Source organism: Manacus candei, unplaced genomic scaffold (assembly GCF_025592945.1).
Source record: "Manacus candei isolate 608988 ecotype Guabito, Panama unplaced genomic scaffold, ASM2559294v1 h1tg000014l, whole genome shotgun sequence".
Lineage (NCBI taxonomy): Eukaryota > Metazoa > Chordata > Aves > Passeriformes > Pipridae > Manacus > Manacus candei.
The window spans coordinates 19,294,962-19,310,617 of NW_026138062.1; the positions used below are offsets into that span (position 1 = coordinate 19,294,962).

The following is a 15,656-nucleotide window of genomic DNA, read 5'->3' on the forward strand; positions in this document are numbered from 1 at the left end:
CTGGGTGGGGCGGTGGCTCTCGGCGGGGGTCGGGTTGCCCTCGGGAACGGGGTGTTAAGGCTGGAGCACGGGGTGAGGGAATGTGCTGAGTTGTAAGGGATTCATACGGATAATCGAAGTCTAGCTCCTAGCCCCGTACAGGACAGACGCAAGAGTCACACCATGTGCCTGAGAGCATCGTCCAAACGCTTCTTGAACTCTGTCAGGTTTGGTGCTGTGACCACTTCCCTGGAGAGCCTGTTCCAGTGCCCACTCCCCCTCTGGGTGAAGAACCTTTTCCTGATACCCAACCTAAAACTCCCCTGTCACAACTTCGTGCCATTCCCTCGGGTCCTGTCACCACAGAGAAGAGATCAGTGTCTGCCCCTCCTCTTCCCCTCATGAGGAAGTTGTGGACTGCAAGGAAGTCTCCCCTCAGTCTCCTCCAGGCTGAACAGACCGAGTGACCTCAGCCGCTCCTCATACGGCTTCCCCTCCAGGCCCTTCACCATCTTCGTTGCTCTCCTTTGAACATTCTCTAACAGCTTAATGTCTTTCTTACATTGTGGTGCCCTCACCGCATACACCTCACACCCCTTCCCCCCCCCCCCCCCACCCCTTTGCCCAGTAGGGTGTCACTTGTCTGGGGTCACCAGGTGCTTAGACGTGGCTGTCATGCCGCCCCATTCCCGGGACGTCCCTGCACAGCTGCCCCATCCCAGACTGGCCCCCATCCCCTACTTAGCCCTTGGTGGCCTCGCATGGTAAAAAAGGGATCCAAAGGGCACTCTGGTCAGGACCCCAAAGCTGGGTCAGCACCTGCTCCCAGCTCAGAAGTTGCTCCCATAGCCGGCTGCAAAACAGGTGGCTCATAGCGCAGGGTTTTTCCACGTGTTGGGATCATCTCTCTCTTGCTTCCTGCAAAATGTTTTCCTGTTTTAACTGCCTTGGCTAAGTGTGTGGAAAATCATGTTCCTGTCAGTCATTGCTGCAGCACAAGTGTTCTTCAAGGGAGATGTTACTCTGGCAAAATCCAGCTTTTCACCTGTGCTGCTGGCTTCCTCTGTGGAACAGGAGCAGAACTTTACCAGGTGGTAAAGTTAGATGTTAGAAACTGTCTTTCCAGTGCAGATTGATGATATGGTGATCAAACCTCTGTAAGACAATGAGCAAGACCTTGTCAGTGTAGAGCAAGCTATGAGGATTAATCCTTTTTTAATTTTTAATTTATATGTCGTGGCTGTTGTAAGCAGACCAAAACTCTTCTTCTTGTATGAGTTGATGTTCAGGCTCAGGAAGACTGGCTCTGGGATTGTTTCTTTGACTACCCAAAGTGAGAGAAAGGTTGGAAGACAGTAGAAATGGGCTGGTTGTTTTTGTTGTTTCTCTTCCTTTTTTTTTTTTTTTTTTTTTGTGTGTGTGTGTGGTTTTTTAAATATTTGTCTTGATTTGAGTAAATAATTAATGGTATGTTTGTCTCTGGGACAAGCACTGGGCACCTGAAAGATGAACTAGTTTGAAGGGATTTGACTGCATCTGTTCATGGACTAACAGGTTAGTGAAAGTGTAATTAGAATATACCCAGTATTCATATTTAGTGTCTTTTCTTCTATGAAGATAATGATTTGGAGTTATCCACATAATTACTATTGATTGCAAGAGGGGCTGCAGTATGCGATAACTTCAAGATTTTGAAACTTAATACAAGGAAATTACTTCATCCCAAAGCTGTGTACATTTATAAAGAAACAGTTAGTGGTTTGTGGAAGAAATGATCTATCACTGAAAGTGGTTGAGGTATGAGTTAAAAGTAGATGAAGTCTTGTGGTCCCAGTGGGCTGTGGACAAAGTCTGGAGGGAAAAGAAAGAGGGGGATAATGACTTTTATGTTGGAGTCACTGAAAAGTAAATGCCCAATTCCTTTTCCAGGAAATAATTTTTGAAGAACAGGCTTTCAGAAGGAACCCAGAAGGACACCCAGACTTTTTGCCTTGTTTTTGTGGGTCAAATCTCATGACAATGCTGTGGAGAAATGAAGAACAGACAAGGTACTGGAAAGCAAAACTGATGCACAGCTGAGGTGATGTTAACATCCCCCGATTAGTTTGCTGCTTGAGCTTCCCCTTCTTTTTCTTTGTCAAGAGACAATTTTCCTGAAGTGATGCATGTGGGATTCAAGTGTTGTTCACTGCCCACTGTGCAGTGCCAGTTTACACACCAAGACAAGGTACTTCCATTTCTTTCTTCTAGTTTGCACAAAGTAGGGAGCTGGCGGTAACCCACAATGGGCTGGCTCCCTGAGCATCAAAACTTTATCTCATCTCAGCCTCATCAGCCTCACTATTTTTCTTTGCTATCATTACACAAGTTCCTCCTGTAGATTGCACAATCAGCCTCCTAACACAACTTAATGCCATGCAGATTACAATTGTGCAAATGCTTGTCGCAATTATTGTTTGAAGCAGACTTGCTAGCCAACCAGTAAGCGAGAATGCAAAATCATAATATTTTTTTCACCAGCTCTCTTTTGTAAAATTTCTAAGATCTCTACTTGATTTAGCAACTTGTTTTATTTCATCAGGTTGATGATTACAATAACTGCATGTTGTTTGAATTCAGTTCATCATCTCCAATCCATTCTGTGCACTGTGATGCAGTTTGCATGTACTGCCATGTTCCTTCATCAGGCCCTGACAAAATTCGGGGGAAATCAATTCCCCATGGGTAATTTTCACAAGGTATTTTTATTCCCAATTGCAGGTGTAGTCATACTTGCACAATAGTATGGATTTGCTTAAACCCATATTCCCAAAATTAATACTTTACTGTCTTTCAGTACATGTTTCACCTGTCTAGACAGGCTTTCTACTATGGCTCTATGAGTTCAATTGAGATCTAATGACAAAATTCCCCAATCCAAAGGATTTTCAGCTGACTTTAGTAATGACATGCTGGAACACTGTGAGTTCTCAGCAATGATTGGATAAGTTGTAGGACACTAGATTTCCCTGGATCATTACAAGGCAACAACAACATATTATGATTTCTTTCAATTTTAGCATTTCCAGGTCTATGTAACAATGAAAAATGAGTAGATTTATGTAAATACAATAAAAAAATTGATAAATGGTTAAAGACCTACTATTATTAATATAAGTCCTTGTGAACAATGTAAATACTCCCAAGCACTTTCTTCAGTCCAAGTGCAATTCATTTACTATTTTTAGTACATTGTAGTTTAAGATCTCCAACTTATCATGTTATCTTGTTCAGATATCAAGGCCCTTTTTACATGATTGTAATGAATACAGGAGTTGATTCCTTCTACCTTTACAGCTGTATGTGTCTTCAATAACACCTTTACATTTACTTGTAAGGGTTCATCCTTCCAGGTCTAGGCCTAGTGTCTCGTGCTTGAAAGCTGGGGGCAACCTCATCCAAAGGAAGCAGGGGGTCAGCTGGTTAAGATGACTATACGGAAAGAAGAAAACATGTGAGAGAGTTAATAGATAATTGCTCAACATGTCATTCATTACCTCTCACATGTGTTTGATCACCTTTTGTCACTACAGTGTCAATTTGATACAATCTGCTATACAGAATTTCAAAGGGGTTTACTCCTTCCCTAACACATGGCGTGATTCAGATCCTGGATTCTCATTAAAGCAAAATCTCTCCATGTGGGTTCCTTGACAGAGTTTGGCAATTTGTCTTCTCATAGTCTGATTCATCCTTTCTGCTCTTCCACTAGATTGTGGTCTCCAAGGGGTGTGCAAATCCCATTTAAACCGAAGGTGTTTAGACACTCCCTGAACCATCTCTGCAATGAAATTAAGTCCATTTTCTGAAGATAACCCTCTAAAATTCCAAATCTAGGAATTATTTTCTCTGGGAAAATTTTAACAACCTCCCTGGCTCAACTAGTGTGGCAAGGGAAAGCCTCCGGTCATCCTGAAAAGTAGAACAAACAGATATTTATAACATCCACATTTAGGTAACTCAGAGCAGTATTTCCCCAGTATTTTACTCTCTGAAGAGAATTCCTATTTATGTACTGCTATGGAAGTGTGAAAGAAGTAGAAGGAAGCCCAAGACTGACATACCACTTCATGTCTATGCAAAATAAACTGTTTGCTGCCTCATATCCCCTCTCCTAGGAACTACTGTAGAAGTGATGCTTGGGTCGTGTTGGCTCTCCGAACAGCTGTGGTTAACTGGGAAACAATTCTGGCTGCCTCATGTAGTGGCCAAGTACATTGTTTCAGAGTTCAGTGGGGATTTACCTTTGCAGAAGATCGCAGCTACATGCCTTAATGGGCCAAGCCAGACTGGAATTGGATTCCAGAAAGTTATTTTCTGCAACAAGCAGTTCAGCTGCAAATGGTGCAGGTGGAGCAAAACCCAGAACCTCTGCTACTGCACTTTACTTTCTGGTGTTATGAGGGATTTGGGGGTTATGCTCTGACAGTTTATTCAGCTTTCATCATAGGCATCTAGAAGGATCAGCCATCATTAATAAGCTCTGCTGGGCTTCATGGTCTGTTTAAAAAAAGGAATCTACCTATGACCTCTGGGCTTTTTGACCAGAGTCTCTGTGATGGAATGTTTAATGTCTCTGCCACTTTTTCTAAATATCATGGTATGTAAAAGCTTCTCTGTGAATAAATTTTTGGAGATAAATCCATAAACTGCTGTCATGTATAAAAACCAAAATAATTATTCACAGTCAGTAATAATAAAATCCCATCTTGAAGAGTTTCAGAAGTGAGTCCTGGACCATCTAGACTAAATAGACTAAAGACTAAGAGAACCAAAAATTACTAAAAGAATTCCTAAGGATGTGCCCTAAAACAATACAAAATCTTTTGAGTCTCAAATCAAGTAAAAATAAGCCTAGAAACTGGATAAGAGCATGACTTAGGTTATAAATAGTTTCTTTTAAAGGATCCCTTTGTTTCCTGTATGGTCTAAAATTAATATCTTTGCTGTGCATGTATTACATGACTATCTCAAGTGAATTGTTTTTCCATTTGGAAAAATTCCTTTCTAGACTCTCTCTGTATGAAAGACTGCAACAATGACATCTGCATTTTCACTCACCAATCTCTCAAATGTGACTGGACCATTGCTGTAGGAAGAGGAGAGACATTTTGTGTTAATGTAGACCTGCAGCAAGCAAAAGGGTAACACTTTTCAGTATGTTTTTCTCCTGGTATCCCAAAGCCAAAAAAAGACTTGCAAGAAGTCTCTCTGCTCTGTTACATTTTGAGGTGTTTTTTCTTTTTCCCACTGTGTTAGAGAATCATCTTCTTTCACCAGTAGCTTGCTGATTCAGACACAGTATTTGACTTGTGTGCCCTAGGGTTTCCATTCACAGCTGGGCATGGAGATGGGGGTTTTGGTGGTCAGTAAGTCCGGAGTAAGTTGAATTCAAATTCACAGCAACGTTCATGTGTAAGTTGCTGTTACCTGTGCCAGAGTCATCCTCATAAGAGGGAAGGCAGATGATTTCTAGACGTCTCATTCTACACTGGGTTTTCATCTAATTATGATTTTTGAATTTGAAGGCTCTAGGGTGGAGTGGGACTAAAGGATTTGCTGCTCCTGTTGGCCTCCCACCGAAAGCTGCAAGTAAAAGCTAGAGGGCAGCTGATGGCAGCATCTCTGTGGAGCATGAAGAGGGTGCTCATTCACTCCAGGATCAAGAGAGACCATGTCATTCCCTAAAATCTGTTGCAAGAAGAATGGCATCAACCTTAATGCAGAAAGCTTCTCTGCCTACAGGCTAAATGTGCTTCTTTTGGCAAGATTACAGTGAAGTGGAAGATGGTAGTAATGAGGAAAAGGGGTTCTTAGCCTTGCTGTACCTTTTATATATAATTCAAGGCAATCGAGCCTTTCCAGTTAACAAGCACATTAGCTTCAGAGCTGCAATTTTGAGTACTTTACAGATCAGCAAGAATTTCTGAATGGCCTTTTCTCCTTGAATCAGACCTGCTGGATAAACCTACTTCTCCTCTCAACATCTTCAGTTTGTTCCCGCATCTACATCCTGGATTTACAAACCAAATTCATTACAAACCAAGTTCATTCAGTGATTGATTGCTTAACATCCCTTTCTCCCCACTCCTTTTTCTTTACTTAGCAGACCCATTTGCTAGGATGCCTCATTCAAAGTGTCCCAGAAGGCTCTCATTGCTGATATATTATGTTTTGATTTGATAGACGACATAAAGCTAAAGCTCACTGTGCCAAAATGTCCTTTGTAAGTTGTCGTGTCCCATGTGTTCTCAGATCGCTGATATGTTTCCCTTGAGCGCGTACCTTGTGATACCTCCAGTGCTATGAAGCTGTTGTGATTGTCTTGGCTGATGAATTTAAGGATCTTATCCTCTGGAATAATTTAATAGCCATTCAGTTTAACTATGTTTGCAGTGTTCATTCAAAATTTGCTGAGATGCTATTCTGGGCTTTTCTTATGCTTCTTGTATGGCCGTCACTAAATTTTTACACCCTCATCTTGATGGTATCAGTGGACTGAAAATCTCATTCACCATCGCCACCTTTTTTGGAGTTGATTTTCTGAGTTGATTTCCTGCATTGCGGTTACCTGCTTCACAGTATCTTTCTGTCTCTGTGCACTACAGGTTTTACATCCTGAAACATGGTTTCCTCCATCACTATCGACTCTCTTAAGGCAGATGACTTTACACCTACCTCAAAATCTTAGCTGGAGTATCATGATAAACAGTAAAGCTGATAATCTGTTTAAAGACTAGAGCTTACTGTGCTAATTTTTGGGGTTTTGGATCTTTATCAATCTCTAGGTGTTCCACTCTGACTATTGGTTTACCTTCGGGATTTAAAAATAAAACCCCTCGTCTTAGAAGATGCTATTAAGCATCACTTAACAGCTAGGCCCATCAGTTCATGTTGGAAATGCCTGATATTTGTTTGTACCATGCAAACACAACAAGCTGTTATTTTTATCTCTGCAAGCCATGTTTAAGGAGTTTTCTGCTGGGGCTACGTTTTTTGACAACTCATTGGAAAATAGCTTTTGCTCTGGTGTCAGGTAAAACCAGATACATTCTTTGATCTCATCAGTCTGTTAAGTATGTAAAAATATCTGTTAGTCTAGTAATTGAAATGACATCAAGCAAGCAGACAACTGGGAATTAATTACATTAATGAAAACAAGAGAGGAAAATAAATCCATTTATAATCAAGAAGGTAATTTCTTCTTTTCAGTGCATTGCAATGAAGAAGGTTGCATTATCCTGTTGGAGGATAGGGTCTCACTGAGGGACAGTGGCATCTGCTGCACGTCTGCTCAGCCACAGCTCAGTGCTCAGATGGAATGTAAACTTGGGAGCTCTGATACTCCAGGCTTACAGAGTTGAGCTTGTTCATGCTCTGTTCTCTGAAGCTGCTGTGTTTCACCTCTGTGATGGATGTGCTCAACTTCTTGACCAAATTAGTGGTAGTTTGGTTCAGTCTCCAAAGGAAGAAAAGGCATAGGCCATACGTAACTGGGCCAAGAACTTCTCTGGTTCCATCCTATTCTCTATCCGTGCCAGATGACCACACATCTGGAGTAGCTGCTGATTTAGATGACCAAAATTTATATGTCTAGCAACTGAGTGATGAACCGTTGTTCCAGCAAGCCATATTAACCAACTGCATTTTATACCCACGTTATGCTTTAAGCTGCAGTGCTGTCTAAGTTTCCTTTAGATATTTCCATGTGCATACACACATCCTTGCAGTTATGACAGGAACACAAGTTTAATTGACGTATTGCTACTGTGCTTTGAATCTCCAATGTTAATTAACACAAGTTAACTTTTTATTTGCCAAGAAACATTTAGTAGTGTCCTATACATCAAAATGTCAGACAAGGTTTTATGTTAGAAATTATGGGTTCGGAAAAGATAAAAACATACCTTTCAGAAGAGGCTGGAATAAATGGCAAATCTTTTTCACGTGTTTAAATTCTTCTAGGAAATGTTTGTATAACTCTGATACAGATAGCAACCTCGATATCACACAAAAAAACGTGTATAAATGAACTTGGAACAGATATGCTTGCTTTATAAAGCAGGATACTGAAGTATGCACAGCAGAAAGGGAAATATTTAGAGTGTGTGATAACAGAAGCGTGATTTTGATGGCTTAGATGCTGAGAGGGAAACCTGCCCTGAGCGGGAGCCCCTCCAAGAGTATGTACCCATACCCATATCCAAGTAATGCCCTGGGGACATTACTGTGGGATTTCAACTGATCTCCCAAGGCACAAGCCAGGGCACATTGGCTATGCCTAGGTTGCAGTAGAAGCAATTGTAGTAGAAGAGCAATCTTTGAGGCATCTCTAAGAAGTGTTCTTCACTGTTTTCTTTGTTTCTATCTTATATAGCTGCTATACAGTCTTTGCAGATAGCCATGCTGAGGGTCCTGACATGGTGGTTGTTGCTGGACACATGGAATCTCAGGTCCAGTGCAGGCCATGCTTGCTACAGGCTTTTAATACAGTGTCTTGTGTTAAGCATTCCATCTGTAATGTGGCACAGGGCTTGGAAATCTTCCTGACCACTCTCCTACCATAGGTTACCCAGCCTGCTTTTCATGCTTTAACCTTGCTGCAAGTGGAGACCTAGGATGGTAACACTGAAGTGGGAGATCCAGGGCTGAAGGTTCAGCCCCTGGGGGCACTTTTTGGCCCACAGTATTTTAGGTTCTGAAATACTCACTGTGCCAGGAGAAGGTCCTGCTGGACAAGCTGCAGAAAGGGTAAAAAGAAGCAGGGAGATGAACCAGAGACCTCCTGCAAAAGCTTGGGCTTTAAGTCTCTGCATCACACTCTGTCTTCATCACTCTTTTTCATTGCTTTGAAAAACAGCAAGATTAGGAATCGTAAAAGTCAGTTTGACAACAGTGAAGACAGCATCTGTCAAGTCTACAACATGGAGGTAGCAAAAATGGTTTTGCAAACCCTCCACCTCTCTCCTGCTGTAGGAGCTGTAGGTGCTAGTACCCTCCTTGTGAGGGGAGAGTTCAGTATCATGTTGTTCTGGGGCCACACAGCACCACTGGTAATTGAGTTATGAACAGCTTTTTCCATGCCAGTCACCAAAAGCAGATAGTGATGCCTCTTTCTTCCTTCCTCCTAACAGGGCCAGGTTTGTGCTGACAGCCTGGAAGTTATTGCTTCTGCAGTTGCCTATAGATACTTGGAGTCAAACCCTCACCTGCTTATACTTTCTAATAAACAACAGCCTCTAAGGCACAGCAGACCTGTTTTGCAAAGTGTTGAGCATCCTTTGGCTGTGTTAGGGTTCCTCCCAAATGGCACCGAGCATTAGGAGAGTCCTTTGGTGCTCAGCAATCACTTTGAGATTGATCCACGGGCTTCAACATGAGTGTAAGGTCTTGGGCATTCCACACCACCCTGCCCTGTGGGTCTGTGACCCAAACTCATTCACAGTTCAACTTCCCTGAGCTCGAGCATGGGATTTCCCTGTCATTCATGCAATAAAGCTCTAGGTTCTGTTGTGTAAATATCCCAAAGACTGCCCAGCACAAACCCAACACCCTGTCTGCTCTTCCAGTCTGCAGGCCAACAGAAGCAGTTTCTTCTAAGGTTGTCTTTTTGGACATCAGTTGTAATGCAATGATGAGTGCTGTCAAATGCTGTGGCTTGGATTTTTCTCCCATTCTGTAAGAGAAATGACCTGTCAATTTTTCTTACTGTTATGTGTTACCTTTAACAGTCTCGTGTTTGGTGACAAGGAGGCAAGAATTCAATTTTGTTTCTGTATTTTAAAATAAATGCAGTATTTCTAGAGCCCAGGCTAAAATGAATACATTTGAAATTTCCACATACTGCTCCTCAGACACACACATGCACTTAGCAAAGCAAGAAGCCTCTGAGAAAAAGGAAACCAAATGAAAATGAGGACTCTGGCTATTACGAGCTCCTGACAAGAGCTGTTGTTTTGACCAACAGTCGCAAAATAGACTCTGGACACCAAATCAGTAAAGAGGGAATAGACTGTATGAGGTAGGAATGGTTCTGGGTGGGTCCCATCTGCATGGTAGGGGAGTTCTGCTCCATAGGACCACCTCTTGCTGCTCTTTCTTGTTTTCCTTTCCCTTTCCAGGCTTGTCTCAGCCAGGACTATTTTCAGCCAACTCCATCCTTCTCTGCTTCCTTCCCATCCCCAGCCTCTGCAGGAGGGATCTCCCTTTGCAACAGGCACTATGGAAAGGAGCAAACATTTCTCTGTTCTGAGTTTGTCCCTTCTGCATCTTTATAGTAACTTCCAGAAGGCAAGAAAATTGGCCTGCCAGTCCATGGGGGAACAGCTTCCCTTGTCTCAGCTCCCTTAGCACACAGGCTTGCTCTGGAGGAGCAGGATGCTGGGGGTGAGTGGATGAGATGATTCCCTGGCACAGATATGGCCTATCCAGGTCAATCCAGCAGACTCTGCTGAAGTCTGTTGACATGAAGCACTGTGAAGAGGTAATGCCTACAAGCCTCAAATAAATTCCAGGGCTTGGAATGCTGCCTAACTTCGAGTCAGCAGAATTGAAACCCTGAAATAAGAAAATATTCCCTATGCTATGCTCAGCAGCTGCAGGAGAGGGCAAAACTCAGCCTCTCTCCAGATTCCTCTTCTTCTGTGGTTATGGACAGCCTCTGCTTCCACAGGGTCAAAACACAACTTGTCTTTGGGGTGTATTTGCACAGCACAGACAAAAAGCAGACTTATATTCAAATTAGGAAACTGGTTTCCTTGTTAAGATGGGGAAAATCTGTTGCACAGGAGCCACACATTTGTTGGGCATATGCTTCCCTTTATAATCAGTTTAGCTGTAGTCCGGGCAGTGCTGGTATCCTTGATTTATAGCAGAAGCCAGGACATTTTTTTTGTTGCTTTCAAAGGTTTCCTGCAATTGCTTTGCAACCTCTGCAGAGCTTCAGAGTGCGGAAACATTACACAGAATGACACAGAGTATTCTGAGTTGGAAAGGACCCACAAAGCTCATCAAGTCCAACTCTTAAGTGAATGGTCCATACAGGGTGTGGTAGTTTGGTCTGGGCCTTCCTTGGTGACCAGTTTGTAACCAAGGAAGGTCCAGATGTACCCAGTATTCCCTACGATTTTTATGTAAGCCAGGCTATAAGAAGAAAGTAGAGAAGGCCTTTGCTCTCTTTCCTTCCGGCGGCTTGGAGGTGCAGGTTCCCTCCTGTTGAGTCTGCCGTGTTGGGGAGCGAGGCCTGGTTAGGCCTTGCCGACCTTGGGAGACAGAGGTTGCCGGCGATCGTTCCGGAGCGACTCTCGGTTGTCCCAGGAGAGTAGTGAGATATTTCTTTGCTAACTCTTTTAGTTGCTAGATATTGGGCTACTAATCAGGATATATACATATATATTATTTTGGTTTTTTTCCCTTTCCCTTCCCCCTTCCCTTTCCCTTGTGAAATTGTATATATATTTCAATTGTATATAACTGTAACATATAACTGTAACATAAGTGTAAATATATTTATATATATCTTGCTTTAACTGTCTCTCTCGTTTCAGTTTTTCTTGGTTGTTTTTCTCCTTCTTCTCCCTGAGGTTTGCGGGGGGAGGGGAGGGTGACTTCTTGTGGTAAGGTTTGGAGACTTGGCAGGGAGCCAGCTTCAAACCATATCACAGGGATTGAACCCGCTTGGAGTTCTGCAGTGCAGGGATACCCCTGATACCACAGCAGGCAGCTACTCAGCCTTGTGGAACTGTCATGGGCTCTGTGAGCTGACAGCAGAGCTGAGTTTCTGAGAGCACGGACACAGAGCTGACTTGCTTTTGCTGTGGTGACTTGCTATGTAGGATATGTTAAATAAGTTTGGGGGGAGGGAACTTTTATCCTTTTGCTACCTTTTATCTCTTACTCTGGCCAGCTTAGCTGTCATCTCTGATGCAGCAACTGCACCACGCTCCGGAGGGATCTGAGTGCCTCGTGTTGCATCAATACGCTGGTGGTGGTTCTCCTTCCATTCTAGGTAAATACACCCTCTCATCTGGCTTGCATTTCTGTCACTCCATACTGGAGTGATTTCCAGATGATGCCTCTCCAGCTGGTGCACCGTGCTGAATTTGGGCTCTTCACTAACAACAGCGGTATTTGGTGTAGTCCCAGGTTTAGGACACCTGACTTCAGCCCACACTGACCTTGTGTGTACGTTCCTGGCTGCACCCAGGGGACATGCTGGGGTCGAGGGAAAAGAGAAGACACTTTGAATTTCCTCTTCTGCCCTGACATTTTGCCTGAGCTACGTTTGGTCCTGTAGGCCCTGGGACAGTGCCCATGATGGGCTGTGGGGAACCTGTGCTAGTGCAGTGGCTGCTCTTCCAGGGTGAAATTCCCCACCTTTTAACTGCTAATCCAGGCTGAACTGAGATTTGTTGTGGCTGTTGGGTGTTTGAGGTTGGGTTTAGTGCCCCCAGACCTTAAGGTATGTAAAGCAAGGGTTTTACATGGCCTTTGTATCTTGGGAAAAAAATCCACACAGCCTTTCTTAAGGGTTAATATTTTTTAAAATCAGCTCACACGGAGTTGGTGTTAAAAACTTTAAATGACATGAGCTCATCCAGGCTCATGGCTGACAGGGACAGGCTGTGGTTGAAACATCTGGCTTACCACCACCCCCTGGCAGCCTGGATGAGCCCCTTGGCAAGAGATATTTGTCACAGGCAACTTCTGAATGAGAAATAAATGAATCCACCTGGTGAGTTCTGGCTGGAAGGAGGAAAGAGAAAAGGAGGAAAAGCAGATGGTGCTATCGGTGCTCTGCAGCAAGGGGAGGCAGATGCCACATGAAGTCCAAAGGTGGAGTTAGAAGTAGCAAGGACTCACCTTGGAAAAGGGGTGGCATGCAGATGGGGTGATTCAAGGGGAAGATGAAGCAGGCGAGAGGCAGGAGAGAGTTGTCAGACCTACTGCTCTCTGTCCTCTCCCTGGGTATATGCCACCCCCACCCTGGGTATAGACCTTTGGAGCTCTGCTGTCCAAGGAGGCCTGAGAGCCTCCAGCTCAGGAAGGAGACTGAGGTGATGTGTAAGGAAGCTCTGATCCTGGCTGTGGGGGACTGAGGACACTGACTCGGATGTACCCAGGCCTAGGACAGAGGAGCAGTGGGTGTTGCTGCTTGGAGCTGCTGCAGGAGGTGGTTCCAACCTCACCTCTGTTAGGTACTTCCCAGCTTGGACAGCCATTTTGTGGTTCAAAGCTGGCTTTTCTAAATGCTCTGGAAATCTTAAGCTTAGGTGGCATGCTTGGAGATTTGTGGAGATTCTATGCATGGAAGCACTGGATGGCATCAGCCTTAACATTTGGGGTCACCAGAGGGTTCCCACAGTAGGGGCACTGAGCAGAAGACAGCATTGCTTTTGCTCCCAATGTTTTGAGGCTCATTTTGAGGTTCCATAAGTGATGTCTGGGCAGGCTCCAGAGGTGCTTGGTCACTTGATACTCACCCAGATATTGCAAGCCCTTGTCTGCCTTGTCGTGAGAAGCACTGCGCCTGCATCAGCACTAAACAATAACACAACAACTGGACTTGAGCCTGTGGAAAATGCTGTGCTTTGCCTCATGAGAAAATGTTCTAAGATCTACTGGTACAAGAGGTTTAATTTCACATTTGCCCTCTAGCTGCTCAAATGCAAACCTTATCCCCAGCTGCACTGTTTTCTCCCAGTTTTCTTCTGAGCTCCAGGAAATGTCCAACAAAGCTCAAGTGCAGCATCACAGGTGCCCAAGAGCATAAAGTGACAGCCAACCAGTTTGTAAATAGTTCCCTAAATCAGTGAAATACACCTCTGGATACTAATTTTATGATAGAATGGGCTTATTTTGGTGAAGTTAAGCCTGCTCCTACATCAAATAGGAGGGGGCAACCCCAGCCAAGCTTAAGGTCATATTCAGTTGGTTTAGCTAATTCAGAGCAGTTTGAGTTACACCTGAGTAATTTTATATCTGGTTTTTTTTCCTCTTACTTCTATAATCTCTTCATCTGATGGCCTTAGGCTTTGTGTTCCCTGTGGGAGCAATGAAGCACAGTACCAAATGGGACTTTAAGGGGATGGCTGCAGGGAGAAAATGTGTCCCTGCACTTCTCTGTTTGTCAGGCCAGCTGCACATGGCCTTGGAGACAGCAAGTAAAAGAGCAGCTTTGAACTCGGAAGGTCTTTATTCATCAAAAGCTCAAACCTCTATAAACTAGTGATGGTGCCCCTCTGGTCAGTTGTCCTTTTTAATTATTATTATTCTAACAGAGAAAAACAGACAGCAAAGGCATTTTTGATTTACAGGTCAAGGCCAGCAGCAATTGAGAACCTGCTGTATGAAGAGGGCAGGTGAAACATGGAGGCTGGGGAAGGAGGTGACAGTCGCCTCCCCCTGCCCCGATACCAAACTCCCCCAGAGAAGGGCAAGCAGGGAAGGAGTTGCCCGATGGATGCCCCAGGGCCATCCTGTGCATCCCTGAGTGGGTCTTTGCTGCTGTCCTGGGTTCTTTGCTGAATTGGAAGGGAAAAAAGCTGGTGCCACCATCTGGGTTTTGGCAATTATGTTTTGGAGTGGCAGCATTTGGAAACTGATGTTTAAATGTTTCAATTCCTTGCAGGAGATGCCCTTGGAAAAAATCCTCTTTTCTTGGTTCATGTGACTTCTGAAGAGACAGGGAAAATAGGACCGGTTTGCATTTTTTTGTAAAAGTCTTTGTAAATAGTATAACAATCGGTAAAAAACCAAATGCAGACGTTCCACAAGGACCAGAAGAGCCATTTCTTTCCAATCCAGAAAAAAGTTTTAGTTAAATCTGAGTAGATCACACCTATGTATGTATTTTGTTGATGGGAAATAAGTAATAAACCATGAAGTGTCAACTTACTGGGCATGAGAGGTGCTTTGACTCCCTTATGAGGATCAACACATGCAGATCAGGCTATATCTGATTAAATAGAAGAGAGAAATATTGGTTCTTACAGTAAGAAATAACTAGTTTTCCATGTTTATTTTAGAACAGAAATTCAATTTTTAGAATAGATATCAAATAACTATTGTCTAATATAGACAATATAATATATATTTGATTTAGAGTCATGGTAAGTGAAATGGTGAAAAATGCAAATGAAATTACATCACAGCCAGGGCATATTATATTCCATGTTTATTGCAGAGTTACATACACCACGTACAACTGGCTAATGAATACGAAAATCAGATAGGAAATAAGAAGAGTGATGGGGAGTGACTTTCTGACATTTGCACCAGCACTGCCCATTGCAGTGGTTGCTGCTTTCGCTGTTTCCCTTTTGACTGTTGTTAGAACGAACCCGGATTGTACCAGCAGGAACACTTGGCTGAAATCCACACAATACGCAAATATGTTTTCCAAATAACTCCAGCAGTTTTGTTTATGCCTGATTAGAGGGACAGCCTAACAGATGTGACAAGCTACTGACTTAAAACAGGTATTGATAAATTTATTAAGCAGTTGCAGCAGCTTCAGCGCAGGCTCACAGGAGGCTGGATGCACAGGCAGCCACGGGTAGATCCCATACTAATGATCTGTTTTTCAGAGGCTATCAGTCTTCTTTCTCTGTCACAACTGTTTAGACTGTAAAGCTTTC

The 15,656-nt window shown here is 43.4% G+C and overlaps 1 long non-coding RNA gene across 2 annotated transcripts; it reads left to right on the forward strand.

Annotated features, from left to right (window-relative positions):
- The first annotated feature begins 14 nt into the window (after positions 1–14).
- LOC127467409 (uncharacterized) lies at positions 15–14,817 on the forward strand. 2 transcript variants are annotated; one of them, XR_007903121.1, is made up of 3 exons: positions 15–72; positions 1,909–2,027; positions 14,648–14,817. It is a non-coding gene; the product is annotated as an uncharacterized LOC127467409 (long non-coding RNA). The 2 variants fall into 2 exon arrangements; XR_007903120.1 differs by lacking the exon at positions 14,648–14,817 and adding an exon at positions 9,153–9,513.
- The last annotated feature ends 839 nt before the right edge of the window (positions 14,818–15,656 follow it).